Raw genomic sequence first — 17,821 nt, 5'->3', positions numbered from 1 at the left:
TATATTGTTATTGCTGCTAAAACTATTTGTATCTAATTGTTGTTACTTTATGGTTTTATGCTTATATATTTCTATTTTAAATATTAAATAAAATTGCCTTCCATGAACCCATAAATAGAGTGCCTGCTCACTAATACTTTATTTTTCATACCTAGCTCTGCCTCCTGGATCGCCTAGGCTCGCAACTATCTCTGTCTCCTTGTTCGCCCAAGCTCATACCTACCTCTGCCTCCTGGATCGCCCAGGCACGCAACTACCTCTGTCTCCTGGTTCGCCCAGGCTCATACCTACATCTGCCTCCTGGATTGCCCAGGCACGCAACTACCTCTGTCTCCTGGTTCGGCCAGGCTCATACCAACCTCTGCCTCCTGGATCGCCCAGGCTCGCAACTACCTCTGTCTCCTGGTTCGCCCAGGCTCATACCTACCTCTGCCTCCTGGATCGCCCAAGCACGCAACTACCTCTGTCTTCTGGTTCGCCCAGGCTCATACCTACCTCTGCCTCCTGGATCGCCCAGGCACGCAACTACCTCTGTCTCCTGGTTCGCCCAGGCTCATACCTACCTCTGCCTCCTGGATCGCCCAAGCACGCAACTACCTCTGTCTCCTGGTTCGCCCAGGCTCATACCTACCTCTGCCTCCTGGATCGCCCAAGCACGCAACTACCTCTGTCTCCTGGTTCGCCCAGGCTCATACCTACTTCTGTCTCCTGGATCGCCTAGGCTCACACCTACCTCTGTCTCCTGGACCGCCCAGGCTCATACCTACCTCTGCCTCCTGGATCGCCCAGGCTCATACCTACCTCTGTCTCCTGGATCGCCCAGGCTCACACCGACCTCTGTCTCCTGGTTCACCCAGGCCTGTCATCCTCCCCAGTTATGTTCTTTCCCTTTCGAACTTTATGGATTTGTCCTCTCAGGAACGTGTTCTGACCGTTCACTTGAACGACATTTGGACCAAGGTCAGGTGACCCAAGACATCAGTACAGGTAGTAGCCTCTAATCCCAGGTACGTTACTCAGACTGACACAAGCCTTCTCGCAGGCACCGGTCGTACTATGTTCCGGTCACATATAGTTATTGCATATTTTTCCTGGAACAGTCTGGTTATGTATTCCCCTGAATCACTCAGGTTTAGTTATTGGCCTGAATCACTCAGGCTTCTGTATTTTCCCTGGTCTCTCAGTGGGTAGGTAGTGGCCAGGTCCACCCAGGTTCAGGGTAATGCCCGACGCACCCAGGGTCCGTCATCTTCACGAAAGGTGTAGGTAAGCGCCTGATTCGCTCAGGATTCCATGTTGCCTGAACCGCTCAGGATTCAATGTATTTGCCTGAATCGCTCAGGTTCCGTGCATCTGCCTGGAATGCTCGGGGGTTTCTCAGCAGGGTCCGGCTGGTTCCTGGTTACCCGGTTCGTGTCCTGCATGTCTGGATTTCTGTTTCCCGCAGGTCTTGTTGCATGCAGCGCGACTTCGGGCCCTGATTCTGGCAGTTCAGGGTCATCCAGCAGTTGGCCATGACGCCCAAGCTGCATCCTGGTTCTCCGTCGCTTCATTCCAGTGCCACCAAATCGCACCTCTCTCCGGGTCTTGTACCAACGCAAGCTTATTTTCAGGTAAGCAGGGCCTCAGGCGACCGGAATTTCGATCCATCCTCAATTGTGTCGCAGGGCTTCTCCGTGTCCGGTCATTCCACGGTGCCAGGTTTCAGGTAAGGTCCAGCCGTGTGGCGGCTTTACGCTCCTCCGCAGCTCAGAGCCTTCCTTCATTCATCACGAGCCTCCATTCCTAGGTCTTCAGTATCGCCGGAGAGTTGGCAGCGCTGTCCGTGGATTCGGGTAGGTTGCGATCCTTTTTATACCATGGTCATTCCTGTTTCCTTTCCGCTCTCGCCCGGTCACTCGGCCACCGCTTAAAAAAAATATATATATAAATAAATAAAAATAAAAATAAATAAATAAAATAGAATTAAAAAAAAGGGAAAAATAAATAAATAATATATATATATATATTTTTTTTTTTTTTGGTTTTGCGGGGGGGTCTTTTCTGACGCACTCAGGTTGTTTTTTCTCCTGAATATCTCAGGGCGTATTTTCCTGAATCTCAGGTTTTCATATATTTCCATGATTAGCTCAAATTTTCACGTATTTCCACGATTCACCCAGGTCTCATTTCCCTGAATTGTTTGGGTTTTATGTATTTCCCTGAATCGCTCAGGTTTTATGTATTTACCTGAATCGCTCAGGTTTCATGTTTTCTCTGAATCTCCCAGGTTTTATGTATTTACCCGTATCACTCAGGTTTTACGTATTTTCCCTGAAATCACTTAGGTCATGTATTTTCCTGAATCGCTCAGGTTTATGTATTTCCCTGAATCGCTCAGGTTTGTATTTTCCTGTCTCTTTCGGGTTGACGGTATTTCCAGGTTGTATGTATTTTCCTGATTCACTCAGGTCACGTATTTCCCTGAATCGCTCAGGTCTTATTTCCCACAGGTTGTACGCATTTGCCTGAATCGCTCAGGTCTTATTTCCCACAGGTTGTACGCATTTGCCTGGATCGCTCAGGTCTTATTCCCCACAGGTTGTACGCATTTGCCTGAATCGGTCAGGATCCAATATATTTGCCTGAAACGCTCAGGGGTTTTCCCATACCATCAGGAAACTACCAAGCCGGCGTCAAGGTTTCCAAAGTTTTTCCAGGTCCCACCCGCAAGGTGGCTTGGACGATGTCTCCTACACCCTGGCGTTCATAGCCCACTGTCACCGCAAATCTCAGGCTGTCAGTTAACACCATCGGGCTGTACCTAGCGGGGATACAGCACTGCGCCATGCTTCATAATCCAAATGGAGGTTCCATTTCTTCAGTGCAGGCAGTCAAGGTGGCCCTTAGGGGGATCCAGAGGTGCGGGGATGCCCCTACCGCCCGTAGAAAGCCTGTCTCCGGCGAGATGTTTAGGAGACTGTCGTTCGCACTGGATAGACATCCTTTTGGGCACTCTCCTAGTTTGGTTATTAAGGCAGCCATGTACCTTGGGTTTTTATGGGTTCCTTAGGCCAGGTGAGTTCACCAGCACCTCCCCTAAACGTCAGGGATTGCAGGTGCGGCAATTGTCCTGGGTCCATGACCCTTTTGTCCTCTGGCTCCCTTCCATGAAATCCAATCAGCATGGACCTCCCTCGGAGGTCAGGTTCTTCAAAACTTCGAACGATTGGTGCCCGGTCATGGTCCTCCGTCAATTGGTAGCCCTGTTGCAAGATGCCCCCCTAGATGGCCCGCTGCTTCCTTGGCATGGGAGTTTCCTGACTTCAATCCAGTTCGTATCCCGCATCAGAACGCTGGCTTCAGGTCTCGGTTACAACCCGCCGGCCATCACAGGACACTCGCTCCGAATCGGGGCCGCGTCCTCAGCATCAAAAAATGGGGTCCCGATGCACGTGATCAAATGCATGGATCGCTGGCGTTCTTCTTGCTTCACGAGGTACATCCCGAACCAAAACATAGAGATTTCCCAGGCTTTCTGTAACCTTGCTCTCGGAGAGGAATTAAATGTTATGGACACTACTCTGCTCTCCTCGTCTATTTTTGCCCACTGCTAGGCTTACCCTCGCTCCTGGCTCCCGGCACAACACAACCAGCTTAGGTCAGCCTGAATTTGTGGGAGGGGCATCTTACCTTCTTAAGCTCCAGCCCCCAGCTCCTCAGGGTGCTTCTGGTCATACCCACCCTCCCCCCCTGTTCTCAAACACTCCCTTTAGGGTACGCCCACTGCTAGGCTTACCCTCGCTCCTGGCTCCCGGCACAACACAGCCAGCTTAGGTCAGGGGAAGCGCTTCCCCCTCATCATAGCCCTAAGCCTCTCCCATAAGGCTATTTTGTTGTCCTCACTTGTAGTACAAAACACTGTGGTACCTAGGTTGTCATCACAAAGGACAGGAGTAACATCAGGTACTTGGATGATGAATCTTCTCCTTTACTTCATAATGATGAGGGCACTGTTTGAAGTGGGATGCACGTCTGTTTCCCAACACGTAAGTCTTGAAGGAGTGGATCTCAGATGATATACACATCCTGTCCAAGCATACATCGCCCACTATTACCCAGCCTAGGTCAAATCTTTGTGCATAAGGGGCGTCGTCAGGCCCATTGCACTGATCACATACTTTATGTACTCTGAGAATGTCCCTTCCTAACAGGACTAAGATTTCAGCACTCTTGTCCATTGCAGGAATCTCATCAAGAAGGTGCCTTAAATGAGGATGTTGATACGCAGCTTCTGTAGTGGGAATCTTTCCTTTCATCTGTTATCTGGTCGCACTCGACTAACGTTGGTAGGGGTATGCCCTCTCCCTCGTTGATATGAGAGACCATGAACCCATCAATCCTTCTGCCGAAGGTCTCTACACGACCAAAACAGGTTCTGAGAGTATATGGTGTTGTTTGACCCTCTATGCCATATATCTCAAAGATTTTAGACTTAACCAGGGATCTGTTACTCTGTTCATCTATTTTGGCATACATCCTAGCAGCTTTCTCAGGATGACTCTTTGGGTATATCTTGACTAGGCATATGTTGGCACTGCATTTGTGGTCCTTGCCTTCTCCACAGACTTCTGTACATGAAGAAGAGACATTATCTTTGGTTGGAGCATGACCTTGTTGCTCCCCGCCATGATTTGAGACGGGAGAGGAGGTAGGAAGCTTCTGTGGGTTGTCTGGAAGTGGAATAGGATGCATGACTGTAACATGTCTGTCGCTACTGCATTCTGTGCACTTGATGACAACTTTACAGTCTTTAGCAAAATGGCTATAAGAAGCACAGCACCTGTAGCATATGCCAAGTTTCCGGAGAATCTACCTGCGCTCTTGTAAAGTCTTTGCCCTAAGCCCACGACATTTCTTAAGAGGGTTAGGCTTCTTATAAATAGGACACTGACGATTAGGGTCTTTATCTCTGTCATCCACAACGCCCTGATCAATAGGTGAGGTTGCGAAGGGTGAGATGTCTGTCCTTATAACAGATATTGCTCTATTTAAAGGGGTTGTCCGGGATTGGGGACATTGTTCTAATAGTACAAGTGTGGCATACACATTGCATACAAGCATGTAGTACCTTTGGCACAGATTTCTGCAGCCCCGTTTTTATCTTTGAAATTCATGGCCGGAAGTTACTGTTTTCTTCTCCTCATTGACGTACCGGGTTCCCTTGCAGGCAAGCAAAGCTTCCTATTCTGCTGCTCAGGGAGCCTGGTGACATCACTGGCAGCATAAGTAATTTATGCATAGTGGATGGAGGGGCGGTAACTAGTCTGGCTGACATCGCGCTAAGCCCCTCCCTTCCAGTCCGGTGATGTCACCGGGCAAGGAGCTTTAGAATGAATGGAGGTGAATATTGATGAGGGGCGGAGTTAAAGCGGCTGGCCGACTTCCCTCTAAGCCCCACCCCTTGACATCCCACTAAGTCCCGCCCCTCCAGTCCAGTGACATCACCTGGCAAGGAGCTTTAGAATGAATGGAGGTGAATATTGATGAGGGGGCGGAGTTACAGGGGAGCAGAGAGACAGCTGTAACCACCTGATGCTGCGCTGCCCCAGGACCCACAGGGCAGTGCAGCCGGAAGTTAGGGAAAGATAAACAGATATATAAACAATGAGTAGGGGACCGTTGGAGCCACATAGAAGTGGGGAAAATAGCTGAAAATATATGGAGGCGCCTTTATTTAGATGTACATTGTGAGTAAACGTGTTTTTTTTAAGTATGAGAATGGAGGAAAGAATACATTATAGTCTCTTTTGTATCTTGAGCCCTGTTGTGCCCATTTCTCTTGTAGGCCGTATTGCAGTTTAGACAGCAGTGGCTTGACACCATGAGCAGTGTCCAGGTAGATGTGGGTCAGACTTTGCCAACTCTAGCTCCATGAGGAGGTCACTTAGATCTTGGAGCTTGCGATAGTCTTTGTTCCCTATTTTTGGGATTTTTTGCAGTCTCTTGAATAGAGCACTTTATATGGCTTCAGAGCTACCATAGGATTGCTCAAGTCTTGCCCATGCAGCAACAAGACCTGAATCTGGGTGGTCAACATGTACTGTTCTGAGTCTTTTAACACGACCTACAGATTCTGGTCCCAGCCACTTTATGAGCAATTTAAGTTCTTCCTTAGCAGTAAGGTTGAGATCGGCAATAGTAGCCTTAAAGGTTGATCTCCAGGCCCTGTAGCTCTCTGGACAGTCATCAAACCTTCAGAGGCTGGTGTTAATGAGCTCACAGCGTACCATATATCTGGCAAAGTCATTCATGTCTGGTCTTTCACTCCTTGGTGTCAAAGTAACTTGTGGAACCCCTTGGGTGTGAAAGTTCTCTGGTGATATAGGGTGAGGTTTACCAGTGTAAAATTATGTTGCATGAGCGTTTAACTGTGGTGTAGTCTCTAAGGCTTGTGCTGGCTTTGGTTTGAGCTGTGGCTTATCACTGGAAGTCACCTTGTTGACATGAGTTGATCCGGTTTGCTGCATAGATGTACTTGTGTTGTAGACTTTAAGAGGCTTAGACATATAGAGCTGAGAGGTTTCTGCCCTGGGAGTCAGAACAGTCTTGTTAGTAGGAGGTACAGGAGATGACTCTGTATCTTTGCAGATGTTATGCTTTAGAACGTATTCACTGGTGCGTTCAGCTGGATCTTCAAGTTCTGCTGGGATAAGGCTGTCTAAATTAGTACTTTGACCCATTACTTGTTCAAGGACTTTCAGCCTTGCTAGGGAAGGTGCTTCCTCCCCTTCCATTTGCAGAATCTTTATTTGTGAATCTGCCTCTGCTTGGAGAGCTTTGATTTGAGCTTCCATTTTGGCTTGATAAGCTGCCATCTCTGCTTGTTGAGCTGCCCTTTGAGCTTTCATCTCTGCTTGACAAGATGCCATCTCTGCTTGTTGAGCTGCCCTTTGAACTTTCATCTCTGCTTGACGAGCTGCCATCTCTGCTTGTTGAGCTGCCCTTTGAGCTTCCATCTCTGCTTGCTTTTTGGTAAAGGAGTTCTGCGCCTTTTTTGATTCGGCATCAGCGCGGGCCTCTATTCACTTGTCACTTAATGTTGATCTTTTGGAATGAGAGGATCTGGAAGAAAGTGCAGTGCACTTGGTTGTGGTGGATCTGTGAGATCTGATCTCCTGCAGTTGAGTAGTGCGGAGTTCTGCCTTAAAATTAGCATTTTGCACTGCGAGATCCCTTTGTCGGTTCAGTGCATCAGTCCTGGTCAGTTCTTCTGAAGAATCCTCTATATTCGAGTCCTGCAAGAAGGCTGAGTATATCGCAGACAGCTGCTGGTAGCGTACATACACAGCAAATAGGTGATTTATAGAGTCTCTTATTTCAGCTGTTTGATCATTAGAGTGTGACAAAACTGACATGCGGTGTTAGGTTCTGTTCCAGAAGTCTGTCAGATTAGTGGAGAACTCAATCCTAGTGGCTTGATAGTTTTCTCTTAGTTTTATTGTACGTTTGGGTCTTACACTCTGTTCGGTAATATATGCAGAATCTGCTCCCTGTACGTCTGCCGGTTCAGAGGCATGATGTATCTGTGTTGGTTCAGCCATAAAAGAGTGTTCAGAGCCTTGTCTAGACATTTTTTACGGTTTTGCTAAAAATGGTACTGTCTCTAAGAAGACGAACAGCAGCTTAGACAGGTGAGGTAACGCATTGCAATGTAGAGAAACAGTTTTGAACATTCATTTGAAGTGCAGTACGCTTGTGCGACCATGTGCTTTCACAAGATGATGGATGGCACTGAGCTTGATTGCAGATTAGGCACACACATATGCACAGCAGGCTGTAGGAATTCTATGCATCTTTTGACTATTCTGACTCCGATTGTTGTAATAGCGATTTATCCCTAGTGAGACCTCTATGGCCTGTATAAGCAGATATAATCACTGCGGACAATCCTTATCAGATAGCTTGAACTCACCAACACAGAGTTTATCCATGTAAGTTGCTTTATTCTTTAAGCCAGATAACAGAGTACAGCAGAACAGATGGATTCCGGTATTGTGTGGTCAAAAGATGATGCTTTCATAAGCGTACATGAGAATACATGTGTACCTGTACATATGCTGGAGCAGAATGAAGATACAGGAAGTGAGGCACACAGAAGAAGGGGTGGAGCAAAGAAAAGAAATGAGTCACAGATATCACGAACAAGAAAAACAAGTGCATTACCAAAAACGGGCACTAGATGGGAGCATATAACCAAATATAGAATATCATATGAATTAAACTATATAGATTTTAGCTGCGTAGCAGCACAGGTGGTGTCTTCGGGGGTGCACACAGCAGAGATTGAGGAGGGTGCTGATACAGAGGATGAGGAGGGTGCAGAAGCAGAAGGCTGAGTGAGCCGCTCAACCAACTCTGGTGCGTCCTTTGACGTAATCGCACACACCTTCTCCAACTTCCCACTTAGGCTCCGGCCTGGAGCACCTGCCCGATCCCTACCACCCCTGTGGAATGGCCTGCCTCTTTCTCTGCCTGTCATTTTCAAAATGACCCCGTGACTAAAGTCCCTATAGACGAGCAGTATTTGTGGAAGCAGTTATATAGAACCGCTTAATGAGTATTGGCTGGAAGCAGGTATATCCAACCCCTTAATCAGTTTATTTTCGGGAGACAGGCATATCACACCAGTTGCAATTAGTTATTCCAATTGCGTTTGTCCCTCTGTATAGCTGCGGTATCTCAGCAGAACCGCACACAAATGCTGCACAATACAAATTCACTATATAGAAAGTATATTATAGGTATATCACACCCCTGCTTCAATCATTGTTTTTGGGGGGCAACTGATATATCCCACCAGTTGCAATTAGTTGTTCCAATAGCGTTTGTAACTCTGTATAGCTGCGGTATCTCTGCAGAACCGCACACAATGTTAGAAAGTATATTATAAGTATATCACACCCCTCAGTATGTCACATATATCGATAGCACACCTATACCAGTCCTTAAAAGGACTTTTGTGGCCCTATTAGCTAGTGTTTGGTGTCTCTAACAGTCGGTCCCTGCTCCACACAGCAACCTTTCCCTACACTGGCAAAAGACTGAATATAAAATGGCGACCAGATCGGGTTTATTTATAGGGTAGGGGGTGTGTCCATGAAAGGGTAGGGGGTGTGTCCACTGAAACGGCTGTCCTGTCCCACTTGATGTTTGTGTCATGGGTCAAAGTTCGGTACAGTGCAAAAGAATGTGGTGCCGGCGGACATCGCCATATGTTCGCATGTTCGGCAAACCGCAAACGAGCAAAGTTTGCCGCAAAATGACCGCCGGGTGAACTGCAAGGCCATCTCTAGTGACGACACACAATGCTATGCACACATAGAAGTACATAGTGGTGGAGATTTATCAAAACTGGTGTAAAGTAGAACTAGCTTAGTTGCCCATAGCAACCAACCAGATTCCTCTTTTCATTTTTTAATGAAGCTGTAAAGAATTAAAGGTGGAATCTGATTGGTTGCTATGGGCAATTAAGCCAGTTGTACTTTACACCAGTTTGATCAATGACATTATATATATATATATATATATATATTGTAAGAAGGTACAAGGAATCATCGTAGATTATAGGTATGTGTCAGCGAGGTTCCTGGCCTCAGTGGAGTAAAAGCCAGTTTTCTATGTCAGCAACAGTTGCTGTTTGACACCTTGCTATCTAGTATGGCTGTGAATAGCTGATCCGGGTCGGCTCTTACTGGGAGTAGTCAAAGTGCTGGGTGGGTGACTACTCCCCACGGTCCAGGTCAGGTTTTGACAGGCCTATAAAAACAGCCAGCAGTGTCAGGTGGGTGGATTACTCCTCTCTGACACTGGAGCTGTGTGAAACTCTGCTGAGATCTGAGGCATGTGTGTGGGCTGAAAGTTGAAGCCTGCAGATGGACTTTCTGAGGCTGAGCATTCAGTCGGGTGTGGATTAAACATCCAGGATCAAAGGTGAAAGTTTTTTCTGTATGAACTGTTTTGGGTGTGAACTAACATCAACACTGAAAATGGACTGTCATACTGTGAACCTGCAACTAGTGTGAATAAACACTGCAGTTTTTGAGTTACAAACGTGTCTTTGCCTCTGTACTGCACCCGCTTGTCCTGTCTACCAGAGCGAATCCCCACAATTGGTGGAGGATGCAGGCAAAGCAGTGAGGCCAGGGCCGGATTAACGTAGGGGCTGATGGAGCTGCAGCTCCAGGCCCCTACCATAAAATAGGCCCATCTGCCAGCCAAAAGGCCGTCGGGAGGGTTAAAAGTCCTCTGTTGTACACAGCGCAGCGTCACACAGCACAGACAATGCAGAGACGCTCACCTCACGCTGGCAGCAGGGAGCCTGAGGGAGGGACTCGGGAGGAGCGTAATATGATCCTAGAGTGGAAGCTGCTTCTGCCAGCCCCTCCCCTCCCCGCCCACCAACCAATCAGAGCTGAGGCAAGGCAAGCACTGGCAGGTCTGAGTAGTACAGGGAGTCTTCACAGGTCCTGTAAGGGAATTGCACAGTGTAAAGTGTAGTTCCCAGGTTAGAACAGTGCATCTGCCAGGACCTGTGATGACATCATCTTCAGCATCACAGGTCCTGCAGAATCTAGCAAAGGAACAGCACCAAAAATGCTGTAGTTCCAAGGTTTGAAAGATACATCTGCCAGGACCTGTGATGACATCATCACAGGTCCTTCAACCCCTAACAGCAAGTATTAGAAGTTCACAATCAGCTCTGCATTGATCCATACAGACTGGAATGGAGTGGTAAGAGGAGGTCCTCCACTTTTCATCATTTACCCCCCCTCCATGCCCTGTTTTTATTCAATGCTCACTCATATATAATACTTCAGACAGTTACAGTGACCACTACTACCTCATGTACTTCACACACACAGTGACTATAATGCATAACTGACTACATATTTCTATAAACACTGCATCTACAGTATTATACCTTGTATGCCTCATATATATATATATATATATATATATATATATACACACACACACACACACTGCATATATTAAACAGTATTATAGATGCAATATGTACAGATATATAATATATATTGCAGTGTACTGATATGTGAGGTACAAGGTATAATATATGCAGTGTGCATAGATATATTGTATATACAGCAGTGTACTGATATGTTAGGTACGAGGTATAATAGATGGTGTGTACAGGTATATTGTATATACAGTATTGGATTGATATGTGAGGTACGAGCTGTAATTTATACCTCATATATCAGTACACTGCTGTATATACTATATACCTGAACACACTGCATATATTATACCACGTTCCTCACATATCAGTACACTTCTGTATACACTATACATCTGTACACACTGTATCTATTATGCCTCTTTTGTGTGCCAGGCCTGTTTTGTAATCCCAATCCGGCCCTGATGGCATAAATTATAAAACAGCAGCGAACATAGTTCATGGAACAAAGAGAGAGGCCTGGAATGGGTAGTGGGAGGGGCTATAAAAGGGGAATGGGGGCCCAATTTAGATTCTTGCTATGGGGCCCAGTGATTTCTATGTAAGCCTTTGACAGGAGCAGAGAGATAAGAGAAGTGACAGATGACACAGAGTTTAGATTACAGGTTGAATTAACCCTTTAGGATCAAATTGGCTTCTCAGGAGATATATATGTTAAAGGCATCTCATTCAGTAGCTATATAACTAAGGGTGGGTTCACATCTCCTTTATGGATTCCATTAAGTGGGGACCGTGGGGACTATTTTATTATCAGCCAGTGACTGTGTTACTGTAATACTGTTATCAGTTCAGCACCTAGTTTTCCCTGTGCGTGCATTCACATTTCACTTCACTTGGTTCGTTGTACTACTGTCAGTGTCAGACTGTTGTCACTGTGGGTAACAATGCACAACAGACAACAATGCACACCACAGTGACCGCTCCCGAGTCCTCCTGTCCGGCGTCAGCCTCAGCTTCGCTTCACTATCACTATAATCAATCACTCTTCCTGATCCGGATTCACTCATTAGAGAGCTGAAGAGCCGACTGAGTCAGCAGCAGCAAGTGAATCGAATGGATAGCATCTGCGCATGCGCACCAGCACCTAGAGTCTTCGGTTCACTTGCGAGTCAGCTCAGCAGTCAGTGACTCAGCAAGTGAACCGAAGATCCGATTCATGAATCAGTTCATTTGAATGAGCTGATTCAAATGAACCGATTCATCTGAAAGATACGAACTTCCTATCACTACTGAGGTCATATCCGGCGGGCCGCGGCATTACAGGAACAGCACCAGCTGCTCTGACGTCCTGCCGCCGGATATACGTCACAGGATATCCGCCGGCAGGACGTCAGAGCAGCTGGTGCGGTTCCTGTAATGCCGGCCCGCCGGATATGACCTCAGTGCGCCCGCGGTTATCCCTCCTGCACGCTGCGCTGTGTACAACCTACTCAGCAGTTTCGACCAGCACATGGCCCACAGCGCTCAGCCACACCAGCCCGTGAGACAGCAGGAGCTTCTGGAGCAGGGCAGGTATCAGATAAACTCATCCAGTTGGAAGGGAGGGCAATCATAGTGCTGTTATGATTTATGGACACAGCTCTCAGCATGCTTAGCCAGCCTTCTATCTGGCTTTGCATCTTGAGAGTCACAGTCCACAGGCTGTTTCTGAGCCTGTGGACTGTGACTCTCAAGAAGCACAGCCAGATAGAAGGCTGGCTAAGCATGCTGAGAGCTGTGTCCATAAATCATAACAGCACTATGAAAATTACTGACTGGCTAAGCATGCTGAGAGCTCAGTCTAAATAACATAACACATAAAGAAATTACTGTTTCTAGCTGCTAGTCCACAGTCCACAGCAGCTAGAAACAGTAATTTCTTTAAAGGGATTCTGTCACCAGGTTTGACCCCTGTCAGCTAAAAATATGCTGATGTTCAGGGCGTCTTCACAATTCCCTAATGTGGGCTTATAAATGTCATCTGTGGGCTTATTTAGCTAAAAAACAGCTATTACTAACCTGTCAGTCAAACAAATAAGGTGCCCAAGGGGATGTTAATGGGTGCAAGATGCCCGCCGCACCCACCGCGTTCGTGCCCAGCGCCGCCTTTCTGGACTTCTGCACCGCCTCCTAATCCTCTGTGCCGCCTCTCGCTCTCCCTCCCTCCCCCCTCCTTCTGCTGTAAGATCTCGCGCTTGCGCACAGGGCTCTGCCTGATGCGCCAGTGCAGACTTCTCCATTTGGCTTCTTACATCGAAGTGCACATGCGCCGGCACTTCGCTCAACCCCTGTATGCGCGAGATCTTACAGCAGGAGGAGGGGGGAGGGAGGGAGAGCGAGAGGCGGCACAGAGGATTAGGAGGCGGCGCAGAAGTCCGGAAAGGCGGCGCTGGGCACGAACGGCGGCGGGTGTGGCCGGCACCTTGCATTCATTAACATCCCCTTGGGCACCTTATTTGTTTGACTGACAGGTTAGTAAAAGCTGTTTTTTAGCTAAATAAGCCCACAGATGACATTTATAAGCCCACATTAGGAATCGTGCAGACGCCCTGAACATCAGCATATTTTTAGCTGACAGGGGTCAAACCTGGTGACAGAATCCCTTTAATGTGTTATGTTATTTAGACACAGCTCTCAGCATGCTTAGCCAGCCTTCTATCTGACTGGCTAAGCATGCTGAGTGCTGTGTCCATAAATCATAACACAGCTCTATGAAAATTACTGTTTCTAGCTGCTGTTGTCCACAGTCCACAGCAGCTAGAAAACAGTAATCTTTATAGTCATGTTAAATGATCACTATAGTGTCAGGAAAACAAAGCGGTTTTCCTGACACTATAGTGCCCTGAGGGTGCCCCCACCCTCAGGGTCCCCCTCCCGTGGTCCCCCTCCATGTTGCCAAGATAGACGCCAAATGAAGGGGTAGTTGCAGGAACAAAATACTTTAATGGTATCGATAAAATATATATGTAATTAAGACACTGAGTGCAGTTCCATAAAAAGGCCCAGCAAAATCCTCAGCACCAGGCCCATGATGCTCTTAATCCGGCCCTGAGTGAGGCTGGCGTGAACGCCAATATTTTTGGTATATGCATTTTTTCAGGCACGGTTGTATGACATACATTAAACCAGCTGTATTACAACCCGTGCTCCATGACAACATGGAGGCTGTTGTGAAGGCCCTCATGAAGGCTAATCATCAGCAGCGGGAGACAAACCTGCACCAACGCGAGGCTAATAAGCAGCAGCAAGAGACCAACCAGTTGCTGCTACAACATGTGTTGGCTTTGCAGACAGCAGGAGCAACCCCTAGCGTCCATGACGCCCGGAAGGCAGCACGTGCAGCGATTCATAAGATGAGAACCCGCAGACGACATAGAAACCTACCTGGCGATGTACGAGAAAGTAGCCACAAGGGCGAAGCTACCCCAAGACCAGTGGGCCGAGGTCGTCGCTCTGTTCCTGGCATGCGATTTCCCAGCGGGTGTATTTCGACTTGTCGGATGATCAAGTGGCCAACTACCAAAAATTAAAGGGTGAGATTTTGGCCAGACTGAGGGTAAATGTGTTGGTCCGGGCCCAGCGGGTACATCAGTGGGGATTAAAGCCGGCTGAGCCCGCGAGACCCCAATATTATGGCTTACTCCACCTTTTGCAAAAGTGGCTACAGCCTGATGTGCTGAGTCCCACGGCTATGCTGGATAGACTATTGGCTGATATCTTTTGGAGGGCTCTGCCACCCCCTCTTCAGCACTGGATAGGCCAGGTGTCTCCTGGCAATGCCCTGGAGATGGTGGACCTGGTGGAGCGCTACAAGGCTACTAAGAATCTTAAGGGTTTTTTTTTCGGGAGGGGAGAAGTCAAACCCCATAAATCTCCACCCTAGACCCGGGGACTTGTGCCAACCAAGCCAACCCAAGATGTACCCCCTTATGGACCCAGCTCTGATAGTCTAATGGCGGTGTCGGCAGCCTGGCCATGTACGAGCTGACTGTCCACATCAGGTGGAACCCATGGACATGAACTATGGCTTCCGTCAGTCATTATATGCCAGGAAGCTGTGTGCAGCGGGTACCCCAGAAACCCGAAAACACTTGTGCCAGGTGGAAGTGGGAGACACTCTAGCGGAGGCCCTGCTGGACTTAGGGTGTCTGGTGTCCCTAGTAATGGTACGGTCCCCTGAGTATACTGGCCGGTAAATCGGGGTCATGTGCATTCATGTGGACTTAAAAGACTATCCCAATGCCCTGGTGTCTCTAACCACGGGGGACAGCAGGTGGACTCACGAAGTGGCAGTTGCCACAAACTTACACTACAAACTTATAATAGGGAGAAACTTCCTGGGCTTCCCGGCACTGTGGCCTGCCTTGAAAGTGACTTATACACATGAGACAGGGGTAACCCCAGCAGAGTGGCCTTGCTCCGGGGGGACGCCAGAACCCTGGGACCCCGAGGCAAAAGGGCCAGGGGTAGGGTTGACCACCACTTCGGTGTAAGAGAGGGAGACAACCCCACTGAGTGTATTGGTGGGAGACGTGGAGGACTTGTCTCCAGGGCCTGAGCAGGCAGACCTCAATGTCTGCAGGGATAATTTTGGCACTGCCCAACACCGAGACCCAACCCTATCCCGAGCCTGGGGAAATATATTGATAGTAGATGGTGAACCACAACAACTGGGGGCAGAGTCGGTGTTCCCCCATTTTGTGGTTCATCAGGATATGTTGTATCGGGTAAGCCAACTGCGGGGTGAACATATTGAACATTTGGTGGTGCCCCAGGCTTACCGCAAACTCGTGTTAAAGTTAGCCCACCAACGTGTTCTCGGGGGTTATCTGGGAATGCAGAAAACACCGGTTTTACTGGCCCAGTGTGTTTAGAGAGGTGGACGAATTCTGTAAGTCTTGCCTTACCTGCCAGGCAACTAGCCCCCACCACCTTTTCCGCAGTCCCTTGGTACCTCTCCCGATTATCGAGGTACCGCTTGAGCGAATCGATATGGACCTCTTAGGCCCGGTACCGAAGTCCGCTAGAGGACACCAACACATCCTGGTCGTCCTAGACTACTCTGACTGACCAGGGTCATGAGGGAACTCTGTAAGTTGCTGCATATTCCATGCCCGAGTCCATGAGCTAATTGAGAGGTTAGGACAAGCCCGGTATTTTTCAGTTTTGGACCTCACAAAAGGGTATTGGCAGGTGCCCTTAACAGAGGCTGCTAAAAAGAAAACTGCCTTCATCACACTGGAAGGGCTATATCAGTACAAGGTGATACCCTTTGGTTTGCATGGCGCTCCAGCCACTTTTCAACGGCTCATGGACATTGTGCTGCATCCACATCGTCGGTACGCTTCGGCTTACCTGGACGATATTGTCATCCACAGTACCGACTGGGAAAGTCACCTACCCAAAGTACAGGCTGTAGTGGACTCCCTTAGGAAGGCTGGGCTAACTGCTAATCCCAAAAAATGCGCGATAGGGTTAGAAGAGACTTAATACCTGGGGTATGTCATTGGGCGCAGAGTTATCAAACCTCAAGTGAACAAAATAGAGGCGATTCGGAATTGGCCCCAACCTGTCACCACTAGGCAAGTAAACTCATTCCTGGGAATGCTAGGCTATTACATGAGGTTTGTTCCCCACTTTGCTACAGTGGCCGCGCCATTAACAGGGCTCTCGAAGGGACGCAGGTCGGTGATGTTTCGCTGGGACGATCGGGCGGAAGAGGCGTTTTCCACTTTGAAGTCAGCCCTGTGTGGGTCCCCGATTTTGGTGACGCCCGACTTCAAGCAGGAATTCATAGTACAAATGGACTCCTCCGAAGTAGGCCTCAGTGCTGTAATGTCTCAGGAATTTAATGGGGAGGAGCATCCCATTGTCTTCCTAGGCGGCAAGCTTACCCCAGCCAAAACCAGGTACAGTATAGTGTAGAGAGAGTGCCTGGCTATCAAGTGGGCACTTGAGTCTCTCCGCTATTATTTTCTAAGTTCTCCGTAGAACACAGGGCAGGCTGCTTACAGGGAAACGCGGATGCCCTGTCCTGAGTGCACTGTCTGGCGTGTGTTCACCCCCTCAGGGTTGAACAAAGGGGGGAGGTATGTAAGAAGGTACAAGGAATCATCTTAGATGATAGGTATGTGTCACTGAGGTTCCTAGCCTCGGTGGAGTAAGAGACAGTATTCTGTGTCAGCAGTAGTTGCTGTTTGACACATTGCTATCTAGTATGGCTGTAAATAGCTGATCCAGGATGGCTCTTACTGGGAGTAGTCAAAGCGCTGGGTGGGTGACTACTCCCCACGGTGCAGGCTGGGTTTTGACAGGCCTATAAAAAACAGCCAGCAGTGTCAGGTGGGTGGATTACTCCTCTCTGACACTGGAGCTGTGTGAAACTCTGCTGAGATCTGAGGCCTGTGTGTGGGCTGAAAGCTGAAGACAGTGTGTCGGGCAAGCAGGCCGCCTAAAGCCTGCAGGTGGACTTTGAGGCTGAGCATTCAGCCGGGTGTGGATTAAACACCCAGGATCAAAGGTGAATGCTTTTTCTGTATGAACTGTTTTGGGTGTGAACTAACACCAATACTGAAAATGGTGTTACACAAAAATAACACATCCTAGATCTGAATTAATTAAATATTCTTCAGAAATACTTTGTTCTTTACATAGTTGAATGTGCTGACAACAAAATCACACAAAAATTAAAAAATGGAAATCCAATTTTTCAACCCATGCAGATCTGGATTTGGAGTCACACTCAAAATTAAAGTGGAAAAACACACTACAGGCTGATCCAACTTTGATGTAATGTCCTTAAAACAAGTCAAAATGAGGCTC

At 48.0% G+C, this 17,821-nt stretch overlaps 1 long non-coding RNA gene across 1 annotated transcript; it reads left to right on the top strand.

Moving 5' to 3' along the window:
- The first annotated feature begins 9,766 nt into the window (after positions 1-9,766).
- Positions 9,767-17,472, top strand: LOC120982395. The gene is made up of 3 exons (XR_005774893.1): positions 9,767-9,900; positions 17,299-17,303; positions 17,420-17,472. It is a non-coding gene; the product is annotated as an uncharacterized LOC120982395 (long non-coding RNA).
- The last annotated feature ends 349 nt before the right edge of the window (positions 17,473-17,821 follow it).

The sequence above is a fragment of the Bufo bufo genome, chromosome 11 (genome assembly GCF_905171765.1).
Source record: "Bufo bufo chromosome 11, aBufBuf1.1, whole genome shotgun sequence".
In the NCBI taxonomy this organism is placed as follows: domain Eukaryota; kingdom Metazoa; phylum Chordata; class Amphibia; order Anura; family Bufonidae; genus Bufo; species Bufo bufo.
This window is presented reverse-complemented; position numbering and strand designations above follow the sequence as displayed.